Source organism: Varroa destructor, unplaced genomic scaffold, assembly GCF_002443255.2.
Source record: "Varroa destructor unplaced genomic scaffold, Vdes_3.0 BEIS01000006.1, whole genome shotgun sequence".
NCBI classification, from domain to species: Eukaryota; Metazoa; Arthropoda; class Arachnida; order Mesostigmata; family Varroidae; genus Varroa; species Varroa destructor.
In genome coordinates this window covers 30,633,305-30,653,819 of record NW_019211459.1, presented here as the reverse complement: position 1 = coordinate 30,653,819, position 20,515 = coordinate 30,633,305, and the positions used below count along the sequence as shown (strand labels likewise).

The 20,515-nt window shown below is 39.3% G+C and overlaps 1 protein-coding gene across 3 annotated transcripts in view; it reads right to left on the bottom strand.

Annotated features, from left to right (window-relative positions):
- The window catches only part of LOC111253284 (dopamine D2-like receptor), a 175,022-nt gene extending 155,082 nt beyond the window's left edge, over positions 1-19,940 (bottom strand). The window contains exons 1-2 of one of the 3 annotated variants that reach the window (XM_086992453.1): positions 19,726-19,940; positions 18,183-18,324 (exon numbers count right to left, since the gene is read on the bottom strand). The gene's annotated coding sequence lies outside the window, so the exon portion shown is untranslated. The remainder of the gene's footprint in view (positions 1-18,182; positions 18,325-19,725) is intronic. The other 2 variants (XM_086992454.1, XM_022812461.2) reach the window with 2 other exon arrangements.
- Positions 19,941-20,515: the final 575 nt, after the last annotated feature.

Below are 20,515 nucleotides of genomic sequence, written 5' to 3'. Positions count from 1 at the left end.
AAGATAAGTTTAATAAATTTATACACTATCGTTTGAAAGCTGTGATAGTGAAGGGAAAGGTTTGAATTTATTTTTGCAAGGAATACTAAGCAAAAAGCCTATTCAATCAAGATTTAGCTGAAATAACCAACTAGTTGTTTGACGTTCAAGGCTATCGATTTATCCAGCCTCTAGAGAAAACCAAAAAAAAAAATTATATATATATATATATATATATATATATATATATATATATAAAATCATTGAACGATTATCATTTTATTGTTCCACTGCTAATATATAGTTGGGGTTATTATAATTCCATTTAAGGTCAGCATCGTTACTACCGTAGTGTGAGTTCCTCTTCCGATGGCTTCTTATAGACACAGTCATTCCATATGCTTGCAATAACTACGCCACAGGTATTCAGAAATCATTCACGATTGTGAAGACGAGCTTGAAGAATACGTTTAGAAACAACCTTTATAAAGACCTATAAGGCCACCATGTATCAAGGGCACAAAAGTTATAAACAAGACATACTCCTTCCCAATTGTAGCGATTACGAAGAGAATCTTAGAAGAGAATTGCCGCTTATCAGCGACTTGTGTTTCCCATATATTCCATATATATAGAAATACTAGTTATTCGAATATCATTTCATAGGTCTATGAGCTTAAGTTCGGTAAAAGGTCATAAGTCACTATATCGTTGTGGTCAGTAGTTGCGCGCTATTACAGTATGAAATTCTTTAACATCCCCTCATCGTGAAATCCCCAGTTGATCATCCGTTCCCCATACGGCAACAGCAGAACGTTAGCCCTGTAGACCGGCCTAATTATTTTTTGTACACGTTCGCTGTTGTAACAACTATCGAAATGGAGTATTCAAAACGTCGTGGATGAAATCACTAAGTGCTGCACAAAATATGCATTGCCGGTGTCCTAACTCTGTCCTAGTAGCCAGCTTCTCTAATTAGACCGACTGAACGCCTATTGCCTGGCTGAATAAGCTGAATAACAATTATGCAGATGCCGCATCGTTGACTAAATAAGATAAAACTTCATTTGAGAAAGGAAACACACTCCTTTTCCATGTCGCCTATCGCAATTATAGCTCGTACCTTTCAGTAGAGTTCAGTCACAGGTATCATACCGTCGAAGGAATCGATCTGGACATCAGCAATATGTATTTGCTTAAATGCCATTTACGATGACGTCCAGAAAAAATTTAAGCATCACAGGAGTTTAGGTTAGCTGATCATCAATCATCGTAGGTCGGATAGTGAAACTGAGGATTCTTGCTGGCTACCCTTCGAGTGGCTTCACAAACACGTATTCGTTAGATCTCTGAACGCAATTTATATTAAATCACCAACGCACAACGTTTCGCATGTCGACACCCTTTGAGGCTTTAGGAATTTTGAACTGAGTTACCCGCGATGCTTAGTTAAGGCGGGTTAAGCGACATCAGGCCGCAAAGTCCACTGCCCTCGGAATTCGCCACTCAACCCTTCATTTCCAGGATGTTCGCGTCCGAATACGTAATGTCATATCTATACCGCATCGTTCGTCAATAAGCTTAGGATACATATAGGTACACTGAACAAGTCTGTATACAGCTTTATGGTGTGGTCATAGCTCGTCCTAAAGGAAATAGGTACCCTTCCCTTCAACTGGCTGTACCACGTCGCTAGTTCAACCAGAAGACCTACCTTAGCAATCCTTTGCTGCAAATCCCTTTAGAACTAATCATATGGCTATTAAGCAGCTTTGTATCATCTAATTTTATTAAATTGATCATTTATATAAATAGTCGAAGTTCATAATTATTAGATAGCACGCATCCGATCCTGCTATTATAGCAAAAGTTAATAGGAGTAATAGTCTTCTAATACATTAATAATATGGTCAATCGCAGTTTTCAAATTTAAAATAATAAGTTTATTAAAAAATTATAATAAATATAAATATTTGAATTATATATATATATATATATATATAATAAACTTATTATTTTAAATTATGTATTCTATTAATTTACAACACAAGCGTTATCTGTATAAATAAGGAGCTTCATTAAATACATCATATACGGATAGATATAGTCACATAAAATCATGGTACGTACCTATTGACTTAGGATCAAGGTTCTGGGTGAACGCTTGATACTAGAGGCAGTAAATGCTCCAGGCTTGCCCTGCTCGTCTACAAGCAGCTCACGAAGGAAGCGGAACGAGCCGAAGTAGGCCTTTGTCAGAGGATAAATGACCGGAAGGGAACCAGCGTACGCGGGAAAGGTAAGGTCGTGCTCTATACTGCATGCTTGATCTGAATACCGGTATCTATTTGCTTCATCAGGCCAAACGCGCATAAGTTAAGCTACTCATGTATTCGTTGAGTATTTCATCACGATCATTCAATTGCTTTCGTTGAGAGCGAGGCAAGATTAAGGTCATATCTCACCTAAGAAACCCTCGTCCACGTGTGGTGGTCAGCCGAATCCAGGCTTTGGCACTTACGGTAACCGACCATAAACTTTACAGTCCGCCTTAACACGTGATCCAATTTTTTTTCTAGTTGTACCACTGTGGAGTTGTAGCTATAATTTCTGAGCTATTTTTTTTTCGTTTGGTCGTCGGTCGATAATTACCTACAAGCCAGTGTAATCCAATTATGTCAGTTGTCAAAAACAGAATATGGCCGATCGTCTTAAGGAGCGAAAAGCCAATAATTAACGCGCCGATCGCGTGTAATGGTTCCATACGGCTGATTACTTTGAGTGGCATATCAGTTAAGCATAATCGTCAAAAAATCGACAAGTGAAATTTATTTACGAAACAAATTTATAGAAGTAGAAACTGTGACAAACGACAAAAACTAAACAGCTAGCTCGGGCAGTTCTCATGTAATTAACTGTGTTTTTAAATGAATAGGATTGTGTTAGTCCGAGAGCTACCTTGTTTTTTACCTCATTCGAAACAGAGCTAAATTTTCGACACTTATTAACTGAAATAATCTATTCCATTTCCTCCATAGGTTGGACAGTACAGGGATCACTTGGCTAAACGAGAAGGCACTCGTGAGCGTTGTTATGGACAATTCCTCTTTGTGCCTCCTGCTTGTCTTTTCCTTTTGTTCTCATTTTTATTGAATCGCTCTCGCCTGCTAGGCCACTCTGCATAGATCTAAAGAGCTGGACAATGAGCTAGTATCTGTCAGCTGTCTCCTTGTTCCCAAATCTTTGTGAAGTCAAATGTTGTAATACTGATCAAACCGAAACGCCAGTACCGTGAACGTCACAGATCAACAAAATTACTTTGCTCCGATTCTGTATTCAGGCCGAATGGTGTCATGTGCTAGTTAGATTAGATATTCTAAGATATCTACATATATATATCTCAAGGGACAGAGGCAGAAACTCGAGGAGCGCTTTCAGGCGGCGCTGGTCTACGATCTCAGCTGTTGCACGGGGCCTTCTCGTTTTGTTCGACTAGAAAAAAGGTCAGACGTTCCCTACATTGATTTCTATAAGTTTCGTAAAAGGACGCGAATGTGGAATACGTTCCTGGCCGATACGAACAGTTTTCGGGCCGCAGGTCAAACGGAACACGAGACCGAAGAAGTTGTATGGTGCCATCTAGTGCAGTTGCGCGCCTTAGCACAATAATTGTGTAGAATAATTTCGTCATGCCCGTTTATCGCGAATGTTTTTACTTGCAATATATTTTTGTCACTTCGAAAATCGGCCGCGGAGCCGAGGTCGATTCGTGCGTCGGATATAGATGAAGTAACATATAAGACTTCCAGGACCTTCCTAACAAAGCACGCGATCACTGTCTTTTAGCCCGTATGAGCCTTACGCTAGGGATGCGAATCGCGGACGTTCATATCATCGATTGATTAGATATCAGAAAGTGCTCTATACTGATAAGTGAACCAAATGGGATAATCCGTAACAACACTAGTTTAAATACTCTGTTAGGCGTTTGTTTTGCTTAGCCAAAAAAAAAAAACAAGAAAATTAGAGCTCACATTCGCATTTCAATGTCCTTACGAAAAATTAAAGCAATTAATTTTGATTTTTCCAAGGATGTTCAAGCGATATAACCAATTCTATTCATTACATGAAGCGAAAAAAACTTCTATCTTACGTAGATCTGCACGAACTTTCTACATCCAGTCCATGCATCGATATTTTCTAACGACTGTTTCGTACTGGCTACAGGACGATCGGTTTCTCTCGTACATCTTTTTGATGAGTGGCCTAAAAGCCTATTTGTCCTTTGGCAAAGGAATTTGCTGTGAAAATATTTACTTTCAATATCACATCTCAGCTGGCAGGTCATTCATTCTAACGACAAAAATATATGCCAACTCTTTTTCTCGTACGATCGGAGAAACAGTCGTTTAAATTGGCTCACATCTGAAGCATTCGAGTTCTGAAATTTTTATTTTCTTAACGTTCCTGTGATTGGAAATCGGATTTACCGCTGGGCCTGGAGGCTACGTGGCACTCTTCTGGGTTCTTTTTTTCGGCATAATCAATCCGATCTGCTATTTACATAAGCCTTAGCGGCCGAATTATCGAACCTACCTTCTGATCGTTCTCGTTCTCAACATCTACAAAATTAAAAACGAAATTCTAGTAATTCAAAATCTGGCCGATCTGACAAATCTTTGGACTAACTCTGACTGCCAAAATAATTAAAGCTGCTTATGTTATTTATGGTTATTATTGTTCAGCAACGAATATGTTTAGTAGCAATATAGTACTAAATAGGTGTATGAAGTATATATATATATATATATATAGCGAAACAACATTCTAGGTAATCTGTCGGTTGAGGGTTGAATATATCTGTAATTTAAAAAGGACTGCTGATTATGATTAACTAAAAAAATAAATGCAGAGTAATCGTAGACTATTTTTAAGTAGACGGACCTTGTGGAGCTCATCATCAAGCGCATTGATCGGTAAACATGCTTAGCTTAAACCAATATGATTTTATACAACAAGCGAAACCTGATGACAAAGCTGATTACGCTAGCAGGTGGCTTCAGGGGTAAGGTCGCACCTAAATGACTTTCCACCTGAGTAGAACAGAAGTAGTGGTTTGCTGACTTTTAAAACGAGCTTTATAAGTTCTAGCGCCCAAACGGGATAAAAATTCTACTGAGCATTGTTAATACTTTATAGATTCGTCAGTGAAAAGTATGTCCGGAAAGCCCACTGATCGTAAAATCATTAAAAAGAGCGATTCATCTAACACTTAATTAATGTTTAAATGTAATAAATAATCTTTTAATTTGTGCTACTGCTGTTTATAGACTGAAAATGAGGCCGAATTCTGCGGCGCAGGCAGAGCAATAGAGCGGCCTATCGGTAGGTTAGGTATGGCCGCAATACTACGGAAACTGCCGTCATAGCAGTATAATGGATAAGTGAAGTCTTGGCGTACGCGTTGACTTCTGCCGTGCTTCATTTGGAACAGTTACTGCGTGACGACGCAACCTGATTACTTAGTGACCTATCATCGCTCAGATAAACAGACAGAGAAAATCATTCCCGTCAAGCGCGTTTCGTGGTCAATCTGCTCTTGGCGTCTGAAAGTTAGAAGCTCTGCTTTAGTAAAAGTTTGGCATCCCATAGTTGGCCGTAGATAGCAAATTCCCCCTGGGCCTGCCTGCCTACCTACCTCTCGGTCTTAAGAGAAGCAGCAGAAAGACACGAAAGCAACAAAATGTTTTTATTTGTGTGCAGTATCCTTTCTCTCCTGTGGATATGCTAATGCTAGGACAGATGTAATTTCTAATCACATGAGGATGGTATGCCCTCACTAAGAGTGCGATAATCGCAACGTTTTACTAAGGTTACGCAAGTGCCAACCTGATACCTAAGCGTAGACGGTGCCCTCTACATTATTATCTTAGAGGAAATAACTGGTCTATTCGTATATAAAAGACATTTACAAAACAGAGAATTTCGAAATTGGTGAAGAATATCTTACATTATTACATCATTACATCTTATACATTGTTTGACCAAAGCGTACCGGCCATGAGGAGTGATGAATCTACATCAACAAATACCTCATTTTTGGAGACATTTCTGGTTAGTGGTTAAAGAAAGAGGTCGGGCGCGTTTCCGTTCGGAATGTTTATGTTATTCGACCTTATGGCATAAGATAAAGTGAAATGTATTTTTAAGTTAGTTACCCACAACAATACACTCAATGAGACATTAACGATAACTTCACTTCGATTTATGGCGGCAGATAGCACGAAAACGTATGTTTAAATAAGTGAAGTTAAAGTTCATTGTAACAGTAGTAGTAACAACATGATCGTGATTCACAGTGAAGCGTGCATGGTCAGTTGAAAGAAATTATTTAAAAAAATTAGCTACCTCGTAGTATCGAACGAATACGACACTTCATTCTAGATACAAGCTAGTGTGTATGAAAGGAATTATTAGTGCTGAACGACGTTTCCTTCAACAATTCCTTAGTCCGCGTAACAACTATAGGATAGTTGAGCAATGGCGTCTCTGAAAATTTCTGAAAAAATATTCGCCTCAGACGGAGCACCATCTATCATAGAACACAACGAGCTGAAAATTTCGTATTCGTTCGATCGTATGAGGTATATTAGTGCATTTTTTGTTCCTGTTTATATTCTGTGATTGTTACTAGAGATTTACAATAATAAACCACACATGATTCCACATAAAGCTCGTATAAATCGCACATTTATTATTATTTTAAAGTTGAACCCGTACAGCGTGGATTGGTTAAAATCGTTTTACGACTGTCGGTGATCACGAACGACAGTTGCGAAGTTTGGATATAACCTCGCTCATAACGAGATTTTTACTCAGAGGTCCCGAACAAGGCTAAATGACTTTTTCCGCGACTTGACGTCTGCTACCCGAGTCGGTAAACGATCGCGCAGAGTTTCGAAAAAAACGTACTACTATCACGTAAGCTTAAAACCTATGTCTAGTCTGTATGTCTAGTTCCGTACACGAGTTCCTCTGCGTACGAGGTAGCGTTCTGTTTTTTGTAAACAAAGCAACTCGCGAAACATCCAATGCAAACAGATAATCCTGGTAAAATTTACATCACTAAAAATAACACACAAATTAGGAATGCCCCATTGTCCTGTGCAGTCCACCCACATTTAGTACGAATACAGCGCTGTTTAGGTAAACGGATAGAGACCAAGCGTTGCTTTCGCCATGGGGCAAAACTCGGGCCTTCGGTAAATACCGGTTGTCAAGGAAACGCGAATTTTTATCGAAGCAATTGTACCGAAGAACTGTCGAAGCAATATCACACTTTGTAGCAGCTAGTACCATTGTTGTTGTAAACAGGAGGCCAAATTCTCGCCGCTAACCCTTGAAATTAATCCACTTTTGTTTCTATTTGTTGGCTAAACCGTGTTAGAGTTACATGTACTTCATCTACCGTTCTTTGGTCACAGTTCTTAGGATAAACTAAGTGGATTTGTCAACGACACCATCCTGAAGCTCTTGTCAACGTACTTACGTGCATAGAACACGGCTGCAAGCATGAATAGTAGTATATAGGTTACACGATTTCCGTATATGAAAGAGATATACCAACATGCTTACTTGTACAATTAATTTGTTTCATTCGCATTTAATGTTTCGAATCGAGGAACTCAAAGGAGATAGATGACGACGATGATTGGCTAGAAATAGAATAACTGGAAAAAAAATAAAAGACGGCAAAATTGAAAGAAATTGCATTTGGTAATACGAACTTGATAAAATACGTTCGTGGATTTTTTGTTGCTTGATAAAGATACTGAAAGGGCGCAGTCGATTCGAAGTCCGTGGCCATATTTCTAACGACCTACAAGAGCTGCACGCCGTAGACAAATTGACTAACTACTATAGACAGAGCGTAAGCGCACCGATGAAACAATGACGAAATAAATATCCGTAATGGCTGAGTTGCTGTTAACTACTGATCCTAATTATTGTATATAGTTGACTTGTCGTCGGCTCTAGGTTGCCTGCAGAGTTTACAGTCTGAAGCTTTGGCATAATAACTTGAAGTGGCCGTATATTCTGAGTGAGATATAAGTATTCTGGACACCCTGACTTGTTGTGATCAAAAAGATATCGCTTCCTGAACAGCGTCAGACACGGCAGACGGCTGATCGCCAACACGAAACAAACGCTTTTACTCCTCGATTCTTATGTCGTTTCTAACTGGAGTGAGAACACACGTTAAGATCGCAGTTCTACGGAATTATAGCGCGTAAGTTGCAGCTATATTCCTTTACCGTTGCTGGCATATCGGTAAAGTTTCCCGCCTGTCCCGTCTGCAAGTTCATGTTGTCTCCTTGTACAGTTGATGCGATTGCACGTTAACAGATCTGTAACTTGCATGCAAATTCCTTTCTGGCTGTGGAAATATTCAGCTATACGCTGCTTCGTATCCTCATCCGTATCATTAATCGCGTCTGCACCTTTACCAGACTCAAACTAGTCGGCTGTTTGTGGCGTTTTTCGTCCCCCTGGCGTTCTCGAGGAGAATCGGCACGCCGCCAGACTTGTAACTTTTACCTGAATTCCTCGCAGAAAAATCTCTATGACAAATCCTTTAGGCATCTGTTCGGATTCGCGGACACGCGACACGGGTTTTATGCAAAACTGGCTTATGATGATACCAGTCTCGCTAGCGCCTCCGCCATCGTTTGGAACAAGTTAGATCCTTTAATCTAACGAAACACCTCAGAGTTAAATCGCACGATCAAAAAGCGTCACTCTCAACATACCTAAGTTTATATATTTGCCTCAGGCTAAAATTTAGTATATACATGCAGGTGTCGATGTTGCAAACGAGTTGCTTCACACAATTTGTTCTTTAGACATTGCTTCATGTTCAAGTTAGCCTACGAAGGTTACCCGATAAGGTGTGTAAATGACAATGTCAATAGATCTGCCTCACGATGTCTATAGAGTATTTTCAGAAAAAAAAAACAGAACAGTTACTAACTTTGTAATCACCAAAGTTACAATATGTTACGGGGCCAATCATTAATGTTAGCCACTAGTCCTAGTGATTAAAACACACTTTATGCGACGCTAGCACTGGTCGTAAAGTATCATTTCGTAACGAGACGCTTTCCGTTCGTAGGTTGGTCAGCTGACGTTCCCTAATTGTCCGTCGGTTAAAAGTATTGTCATAATAAAAACTTTTTGAAACTATCATAAATCAATATGAGACCCTTTTGTGCTCAGCGCGCTAGTCGTGGCTGGCTTCCATATGGCCATGTTAGACACATAAACATAGTAGCGAAGTAACAGTCGGCAGATATCACACATCGTAACTCACTCCACGAACGAGGAGCCTTCATGTTGGATTCGACTTGCTACTATATCTAGTATCCTCTCCTTTCGTTAATGGGGCAACGATCTTACGGGCTTCACGAATACGGGCACACAAATCCACGAGTCACATTAATCCTCGGTTTCAAAGTCTAACCAGCCTCGAAGTACTCTATATTCATTGCCGCCGGAAACAGAAAGCCGTGTTACTGTATACAAAATCATCCAGACATGAATCGGTTTGGTGGTTTAAAGCAGCCTGACAACTCTATGGAATAACTAACTAGACACGATCAAGACGTTTTCCCCGTAACAACAACAAAGAGCTAAGAGAGTTTATTGGAAGGCTTTTGTAGGCCGTATTGCTTGCTTGGGATATGGAGAAGTGTTAATATTTTGTGAAGTGTGCATCGGTCGTAGTCTGTTTACGTCATTTAGTGGCAAGCAGGCTCTTGGTGATATTTTTTTTTTCAATGAGAACTTTCGAAATTTGTCTGGGGTTCGGGAAAAAAAACCCAATCAAATCGAACAACATCTATCCCATAGATGAACAATATCATTGTACAGTACCTGAATTTCCAGTCAGTAACGAAACATACATTTCTAAGGTCATTCCTCTTATTTACGACATATACTAATGGATTCTTGTGCGGATGGGCAGCCAGTCCTATTAATGTTCCGTTATGATTTCTGTGCAGGTACATATGTGCATGAATCACATGACAAATGGTTTATTTCTTTGAAACGAAAAAAAAAAACCTGCTCAAAGATAAAGCAATAAAGCAAAGCCTAGATCTGTACCTGCTCTATCGAGACATTCGAAAGATGAATAGATGGACCGCAACGGTGTTCGCCGTGACAAATGATGAAAATTCCGCGTCGAGTAAACACTAAAAACCGCGGCCCATCTGTCTAGGCTTCTGGGAAAATAGTCGCGGTAGAGTTAAATGTACCGCGCACATTTAATATGGTAACGACAATGCCCACTTTGTAACTGGAACAATAAGAGGAACCGCCCCCTATTGGATCATTGTCACCCACTGCTGCTCTTGCTGTCTCTGTTCGAGGCAAGCTATGTCCAATAGAGATAACCTATTCACACATCTATCGTCTCTATAAGCTCGAAATAAAGATGATCTATCTGGATATAGTGATAGTTAATATGTATATAATCTAATCTCTGTCTAATAATAGCCACCAGATTTCAAGCGGTAGCGTCAAAGTCATTTGTTTAATCTACTACGCACTGAGGTGTCGGCGATAGTAATACCCTGACGCCGTAGTGAGTCTCAAATGTACTCTGACAATGGGCTGAAGCAAAACAAATTATCTACGTATACATTGATAGGTTCCCTGTTCGAAGTTACGTCAAGTAAAATTTCACCGTACAGTCATAATATCTTCAACTTTAAAGTTGTGTGCACGACTACATTAACTTGCAATAAAGATGGTTTTAATAGATATCTATAGAACAGCAACATATAGATTATATTAGAGGAATATTTCAAAGTTTTCGAATCTATTCAAGTTCGCAGTTATCACAAGTTATTACTAACAAGCTACTTTCCGTTGTTATAATGTTAACACGCACGAAGAGCGGATAGTATCCCATATGGAAGAATCATAGACTAGGATGCAAGCCTAAATCAGACTGCTTCGCTCGGGCTAGCCTTGAATAAGCCTTTCACCGACTGTAACTACAGAAAAAGTTACGAAGGCCTACAAAAAAACGAGCAAAATAATGACTACATAAATGCTAGGTATAAACTAAGCGGTAAAAAAGATATGAAAATGTTACTGCGCCCCGTGGGCACACGCTGTTCCGCGTGTTAATTAAAGGACAATGCACTAGTTCAACGAAATTGACAGGTGAGGCCCTATTATTTCGAGCCTGAACAAAGCGGATTTTGACGAATATCTTGAGTGTGAACGGCCTGCGCAAATCTAGGAATTGTAAAAATTCCTTTACGTTTCTAATGTCTGATCTACTCGAAGTGCGGTTGATTTTTCTTAAAACATCAGTTTAGGCGGTCCCAATGCTACCTAATACTTTTCTGATCCGAACAAAATCAAAGGATATTATTTTTTGCCAACAAATGCTCTGCGAAAGCAGGTATGCTACAAGCATTGTATTCTCTTTCTCTTCTAATCCATTTTTGTGCACTATTAATTTTGGTACTGGTTCCTCGCAAGCTTTTTACTGAGGTGTCCTTAGTTAAGCAGGCGTCTGAACGTTCACCGATTGTTCTCGATCTTCATTGTGGCCAACGTACGTTACGGTTTTTGTCGTAAGTTGTGAAAATACTGTCTCGCTTAACGTTGCCGGTGCGTCTTCCGATAGCCTCGGTAAAATTTTTACATATGCTGTTCGCTAAACTATAAATTATGGATAGTCGTATTTGATAAGGTACTCTCAAATGTTTTATACCTTTTCTTTGAAATAGAGTTTGCGTTATTAGGTGCTATCGATCTCGATGGTTTGTGCCTATAAACCAGTTCCAATAAATAATCCCTTTACATGTTGAAGACGCTAGAGCGTCTGGCTACCATTTGTCTGGATTACAGACAGACGCCACAAAACAGGGCTTGGATGTAGAAATATAGACACTGAATTAAGGTAGCAGACGAGTATGGCACCCGATCGAAGTACTCATCGAAAGATTCATCTTCTTTATGATGACCTTCTTGGCAATTCACGTTGAAAGTATTCGTCTTTTTTTTTTTCTTTTTTTTTTTTTACTTTCTCTAATAGTTATATACAGTTCAAAAACGTACAAAAAGATTATTTATACTATTATTATGTGTATAAATTACGATATTGTTTACAGTATAGCTAACGCAGTGACACTGCTCATATATTAATGTATAGAGCCCCAAAGACGTGTACAGCTTGATCAAAAGCTAAGCACGATCTGTGCTCGCAATAAAAAAAAGGGTTACGTCATAGGCAACAGGACTATTTTTATAAATCACGGTAGGAGCTGAGCTGAAGTAGAATCCGATATGACACATAAAATTCTAGCCAGTTTAATATGCTTTGAATATCACCGACTGTATAGTACCTCATTAATATTTGATCTGACACAATGCTATTGAAGTTTAGACGTAATTTCATCTCTTATTCCAGCATCATTGTTACAACAGACACAAACGGATTTAGGGAACGCCTACCTGATGATAACTACCTGCCTGATATCCTAAAGGCTAGTCCACCAATAAGAGTAAATGAACGACGATTAGTACAATAAGGACTCGAAGGCCCTGCGATACCTGCGGGTTATCGATGACTGAAGTGGTGTGATCGTTTCGTTTTACCTTGGAAGCTTAGCGATGTACTCGTCTACCTACTACCAACAATATATCTTAAATAGATAGAAATTTACCCGGTCAATTTTCACTTTGTATACAGGCTGCATACTTCGATAGCAGTTCGTAGAAGGCCCCTGCTGTTTGCGATATTTTGTATCGAAATGTTGTTAACAGACCAAGAAATAAATAGCCACCACTGCCGTGCGCGCTGAAATTACAAATGAACTATTTTTATTAGAGTAACGCTATCTCGTTGCTATAAAGTTTGGCGGCAAGACATATCGTCAGGTTATTGTTTGTAGACACCTAGTTTTTTGTTTCCTATGCTCGTAACAACTGTTGAACAGAGGTGCTGTTTTCAGGACAGAATACAACCTAGGTTTCGAATCCAACTTTGGGATTGATTGAACGACGCTATTGCCAGCGGCGTATCCAGGTGGTATGCCAAACTACCTAATGCAAATGAATGGTAATTAATTCGTTTAATTAATAGCGCTACTCGATCAAGGGCTTTGCGAAGAAATATGGTCACTGTCGACGCTTTTCTCCACAGAAAGGTCGTGGCAACAGCCGCGGGATTTGGAAAAAAACATATCTAAAAATCTGTCATATGCATATATATATATATATGAATGTTTCCCTCGTTAAATATACCTGTGAATGTCAAAGGCATTAACTTACGAAACAAGTTTGTCAATGGCTAAATCACTTAATTTCTTGCTTTATCTTTATTAAAATTGAAGAAGGACAATTCAGGGCAGGGGAACGTGTTACACAGATAACCACAACAGGAAAACTTAACTAGAAGCAAAAACTAATTGGTAAAGTTAAATATGCGCCAGCTAGAGTACTCGCCGTATACGCACAAGCACGAGTATTAGCCGCGTGATCATCGCTAACAGTTGAAAATAATAGGTCCAACAAGGTCCACATATCTATAATAACTTGCGAGAACTTTATATAAATGAAATAACAATAATGCTATCATATACGACAGATTTGACATTTATTCATAGTGTTTTAGAAACAGTCAAATAATAAGTTTATTGAGAAGAAGCCATTTTAGGGTGAGGCTAAGCGACGAGAGAGAGCTGATTGTACGGGCGTTGAAGAATACGCGAGCGACTCGAACTAGATACATTCTTGAAAAGCTCGTCAATGGCCTTGTAAATAAAAAGTACACTATCTGTTAGTTGAATGTGAAGAACGAAGTAAAGATTACATTATTTGAAATAAATATTGATGCTAGCTCAACTTAGTAAAAACACGGTTGAAAAATGTATCTTCTTAGATAGCGGTGCTATAGCAGTATTCCGGTCAGCATCAATGTTTCGATCGACTGTGAGCATTCTGAAGTTGCAGTGTCCTGCAGTGACTGGTTTTCTTCGTGTATAAAAACGTGTTTATGTTTTTAAGCATAGTCTAAGGAGCGTCTAGGGTCAGGCTCCAGTATGATCTAATCGAGATCTACATTCGAATCTATAGGACAACCTATAACTATATATACACGATGCAGGCCTAAGGGCCCACCCAAATTCACAAATACCCATGATACCTCCGGTATGGCGTAAGCCTACAATGTGTGGCTCATTATTCAACCTATTATCAATGATTACGTCCAGGAAACGAGCCCTGGCCGATTCATAATAATCGTGGGTTCATCACAAGTATAGAAAGCGTCAGTTCTAATAGAAGCAGAATTGGTAATGAAGAGAAGAGGCAGATAAGTTGACTTTGATTTATAAATTGGAGGACAATTAAGGTAAAGCCAGTCAGAAATTAAGATAAGGTTCGCGTGCTTCTTATTGGATAACCCACCGAAGATTGGCGTGGCTTACATAGCGATAGGCGTCGCCGGCGTAAATAATTTTTTAGTGGTAACAAACGTCAATGATATCACTATAAACACAGAAAACAGGCTTGGTCCCAGCAAGCCATAGGTCACAGACGGTTTACAAAAAAAAACAATAGACGTTACGTTTCTGTGGGGTGTACGTAGACGGCATAAACTAATTAAACTTTATTGGAAGGTCTAGTGAAGTTTCAAAAGGGCATTAGTCAACGTCAGTAGGGATGCGTGGAGCATCAGACGGTTGCTTAATAGATAACGTTGTTATAAAGTACGTTGATTTCTAATTAAGATATGAAATTGGCGAACTTTTTTAACAACTCTACCAACTTGGGAAAATGATCATTATAGAACGCCAGCTACCACAAGCTTGATTGCTATTTTTCCTCAGAATAATTATTACTTTGAGGGTGTCAGGAAACACTGTGTGCTTAATACAATGGTTAATTAGGGCAGACCTTGAGATAGAAAGAAGGTGAACGACAGTACGCACCGCAGAGGCCTCTATCTAATCGTTAGAAAGGGTAGCTGATTTTCTCTATCTAGATATTATAAAGTCTGTCTTTTTGAAGATACAAGACAAGAACGAAGAGTTCAGTGATGGTAGAATAAGCCTTATAGTAAAGTTATGTCATGTGGATTGCTGCCGACAAACATGTTTGTCAAGGAAGACGCACTATATACATATATACTAGAGATCTATTAGATTGGATCGAACCTTCTATTCATCCAAACTTGTACAGATAGTGTTTGCGAATCGTTGGATAAACGTTTTGTAATGCCAGCAATAACCTTAAACTCAAGCTAAGATACACTTTAGGTTATAAAGTGATGCGATCACTCTATCTTGGCCCAAATCAGCGCAGAGTTTTTATAGACTGTTGCATTTAAGCGAGTGACTAAGCCGCTTTTCGCTTTGAATTTCCTTAGCTACAACGAGTATGCAAGATAGAAGATCATGACAATCAGGCCGACTGAATTGTGGCATTTTCGTATATTTCGTAGGACAATAAGCGCAGACCCACATAATTTGTACGCGTAACTCGTCATTAAGTTGCGTCCGGTAAATTTTGATTCGGCACTACGAAAAGTCAACTGTATATCACCAGTGAGAGAAAAGGCAAACGAGGAAGTCGAAAGGGTGTGACCACCATTCCTCCATAGAGTTTACTACAGATCGACTTGTCTGCCCATTGTTTTGCATGCGTTTACCCTCGCCCCGGAACGAGGCCAGTCCCGCAACGGGAAATGTCCGACAAGAAAGACTCAAATAACAATACACTCCTAAAGACTTATATTTGTTTTTCGTTCTGTCATCGTTTATTACCGTGCCCAGTTAAGGGCGGAGCACGTCAGCTTTAAAGAGATACACAGCGTGTTGGAAAAACCATGGAACTCTGTGCGATCATTATCTTGGCAGCAACGACTCGGTCCAATACAGACGATGCGAAACATGAAATGTATTAGTAACAAAGATGTATGGATCTACATGCTTCATGGAAGGGTTAGATACTATAGAACGTTTCTATATATATAGGGTTCTTTGGGTCTTTGCTCTCCAGCATATGTATGCGTCCGCACTATTTGAATACGATGTGTTTAATAAATACATTGTCTTGGTAGAAATGTTCCGCATGTCTCCTGGAGTGCTTAAGATTTTCTCGCTAGTGCTTTTCTTCAGGATGCTATTCCTTTGTGCATGCTTACGGCACTGTGAACTAGTGAAAGCCCGTGTTTATGTTTTTTTTTTTTTGCTGTCCATAAACTTCACAGATATGGAATAAGATACATAAGATGGATTTAAGAAGATGCCTTTTCACTTGTCTTCGACGTTGTACCTTGATTTGATGACCACCCGAAGTTATACCTGTTTTGTGGTTTATATCGTAAGCGGGACTTCAAGTAGCGATCCTCGGCTTTTTTAATCATACGTCCACGCGAATTGCTCGCTAGTCGCTATTAAAATGTCCGCAACAATTTGTACTAGGTCGCAATGGGGATTGTTTTACTGGTGTTCCAGCGTGGCTGAAGCTACTCGACTTTAACGCGTTAACTTGAGCCAGGCGTTAACTTAGATATGTGCAACATATTAGCTCAGGATTAGTTACCGAATTTTAACTGTTTTGTAAGGATTTTTTGACCTAATTAGTTAGAAAACGGTCAAGTTTTTATAATCTTAAAATATGTGGTCTAGATGGTTTATTAATTAGACATGCGTAGAGTTCATTTCAAATAATTTATTCGTATAATTTCCACTATTCCGAGATTGAATTTGGATATATTGCCACCGACACTTAAATGAACACAAGAAATATGCTACAGGAACTTACTTTGTCGAAACGTTGCAAGCCTAAAACCGGTCCAGGTTATTAAGATTTGAATAATTAATAAGATATTCAATGTTATTTATATTATCAACCTCTTTCTACGAATTCAAAGTGAACAAATATCAAGATGCATTTGCTAATTCTACTGATAGCCCTACTACTTTTGCCCCCCAGCCTGTACGTACTACGTTGATGTACATAGTAGCTGCTAGTTCAAAATACTGCATTGGTACCCGTACTAAAAATCTATCAGTAGCTGGCGCATTTTGTCTATCGGCTGTAATAATGCAAGCAACGTACTATAAACCTGCATTGCCTATTATTAATAGAATCACCCGATACATTTTAAAACCGAAATATTTTAAGAACATACATTGTGCTTGTCCACTTCGAAAGATAATGGCTAATGTATTTTACAGACCCAACGTTCTAGACTTTGTCTAGAACTACTATGGGGCTATCACTCACTAAGTGCCGGATCTCGGACTTTTAATTTGTGCTACCGAACATCACTTCGACCAAACAGCCATCTTTACTAGAGGATGAAAGTAGTCCGCTTAGAAAAGGCATACTGTGGTAGATCCGTCTTATTAGATAGTTTGATATAGGATTTTTTAAGAAAACTAAAGTAAAATATACCAAAACGACAAGCAAATATGGTTTTTATAGACAATTCTAAATGCAGCGTCACCTGAAACACTTTCCCTGTTTGTCTGCTTGTACCGAAATCTCTTGTGTGCGCGAATCAAGTTAACTAGGCAGTCAACTTGAGAAAAAGACATTCACTTCGATCAAGTTAGCTGATTTTTTTTTTTTTTTGTATAATTCGTTAGGTACTGTATATGTTAGTATTGACGACGATTTAAAAACGATATAGATATCAGCTACAGATAACAAACGTATGTTCTAGCTTCTCAATTTCATAGAGACATAAATAACGCTTTGCCTCTCTCTTTACAACCGATCTTCACAGCAAAAATTTTAGCGTTCTTCCGCACAGAAACCAACATTTATCTTCTCGATAAGATAGGCTTCATGCCGATACGTCTGCACATGGTTTAGTAAACAATCAAGAGTTCCATTAGTGCAAAGTATTCCTTTCTTACCCGATGGCAATTTCCCCGCAGCACATCAATGACAGTAAGAACAGTCGAAGTTAGTCTAGAAACCAGCTATTGTAATTATGGTCAGGGCATAACCGATGCTATATCTCCACCTTGAGAACTTTCTGCTAGTTTGTACATTATATTTAAAGAGAACCTTTAGAAAAACCTACATTAGGTCCTTATACTCATCGGCCTCAAGTAGTCTAGCTATGATTTGTTATAATAAAACCGTCATGAGAAAGTACGAACCATTTCAGAAGGAGCAGCTGATGCACTTAAATAGCCGAACAATGTTAACTGGCATACTTTATGATATCGACACCTGCAGCCATCCACCGGAAGTCCAAACCCTCAAAACACCTCACGAAATTTTCAGAATGCAGATAATTTACTGAAAAAAAGGTAAAGCATATATTCTGTGTCAAAAAGGGTAGTTTCATTGACTCAGATTCGTCTGAACACAGCACTTGACGAGCTTTACCCATTAGCTGCTGCCCAGTTACATAATAGTAAGAACAATGACCCCGTGCAATCCTAATACATGGGTTCCCTCCAGCCCAGTTAAACGACCCTCCCTAGAGAGCAAGCGCTAGTTTCACTCCCATTTCTTTCATAATAAACAACAACGATTTACAATTTTTTTATGGAGCAACCCACGAGATGTTTCAATTTCGGATTGTAGATGACTACAGATAGTTGTATAAGGTCAGCTTATCATGCAACAATCATGCGCTGTACAGTATCAATTCGACGTTTTCGATAAAACTCAGTAATACATAATAAACAAATCGTTGGGTGCATTACGGGCAGAAATACAAATAGGTACGGTAACTTGTTATAGAGGAAGGCTTTTTCAAACCGACGAACCGGTAAGTATTATATCATTTTATTCCAATTATCTCTGATTATCTAGAGTGAGACAGAATTAGCAGCTGCTCATCATCTGTGTTGGCAGTGACAGTCTTGTATAGCAACGGGAGCATGAAACGAATTTTGAGATGACGTCACCGAGGTCCTCTTTCAGCCCTCGACATGTCTCGATGGTAGATAGACAAGTGTAATTTCTCGATGGTTAACTAGTCACAATAAGTCCTACGGTATTTTTGTTCAATCGAACTATTTGCCATAGCAATAGCTATTGCTTGACCCATATAAGCCCATTCTTGTTGAACAACTTTTCTAGGTAACATATAAGCTGTTTGACGTGTTCAACGACGTCCACCTGAAGTATTAACGGTGGCCATTTTAACCTTTCAGGAAGGTCAAGTACAGCCAAGCAGCAGACAGAGGGCCTATCACAGCTTTTTATAGGTCTAGTCAGCGATAGAAGTCAAAAAAAATGGTTACCACATCAGCTTTCAGATTGACACTGTATTGAATGAACACGATCGACCTTTTTTTTGGCCGTTTAAGGACGTACTTCCTCTTTCCAAAGGCGACAATCAGATCGAGTCTGGTGCTACTGCTGCCACTGCTGACAAATCGACTTAGTAGCGGCCACTCATTATCATACGTCGCAAGAGGGCGAATCGATTTTAATTTACTCTCTTAGGGTATCAACTATGAATACTGAAATAGTAAGATTTCGCGTCATTCCAAGTGTGCGTATCACTGTTGCCATTAACGTATAATGGATACGTCTAATTACGTGGGTTAGCAGATGTGCACGTATTTAAAGCGCAATTGGAGTGCGTACACCCTAATGATAACAAGTTACCCAACTTACTTCGTTCTGTTATAATCCCACCGCAGTCTTATTTTTTTTTTTGCTATACATCCTATGTATACAAACCGATAATTTATTGAAGAGATGGCGTAACGATGATGTGATGAAGTCTGTGTCATATAATGTGCAGTCCCGGTAGGTGGTGAAGGGCGTGCGTCCATGTGACTTTATCTGCTCGCGGATCATTGGCCAAGTTCACGATACTGGTATATGTATATTTTCAAATATGTCGATTCAGTCTGGCTGAACGGGTATCGGTGAACACTGAACTGCTATGGCTACTACGGGAATAATATGATCTAAGTTCTACTTTCAAAACTTCCCTCCAGACACTGTATAGTCTTAAAGTTTTTGAGCAGTTCTAACTACCACGAACTCGTATCGAGCCACCTAAAGGGTCCTTACGATTGCTCGGCCGAGCGCATGAAGACGCTCACGCTAACATCATCATGTGTTCGAAAAGTCAAACAGAAGCATAGCTTTACCAATGCTACTTGACATTTTGCAGGCATTGAAGCAAAGCCTTGTCAACTCACCCAGCCATCTCTCCGTGCACTAACTCGCTGGCGTATTTATTTACTTTGAGAGGAAGTGACCAAGCGGCTTGGCAACAGGTTTATGCCTTTACTATAACTGGCCCAAGGACAGCACAGGTAACGACGTTATGATCCGCGTCTCAACTAGCATAATATTCCTATACTCGTAGGTCGGCAGGCAAATCGTACGAAGAAAGCAACTGATGCATGTTTCATGATTCAGAGATTCGAGTATTCGAGAGCGTCCTTGATGATACGTAGGTATCTAAGCGACGATGTCCTAAACGACCAGCGACCTATAGCACAAGTGTTCATTGTGC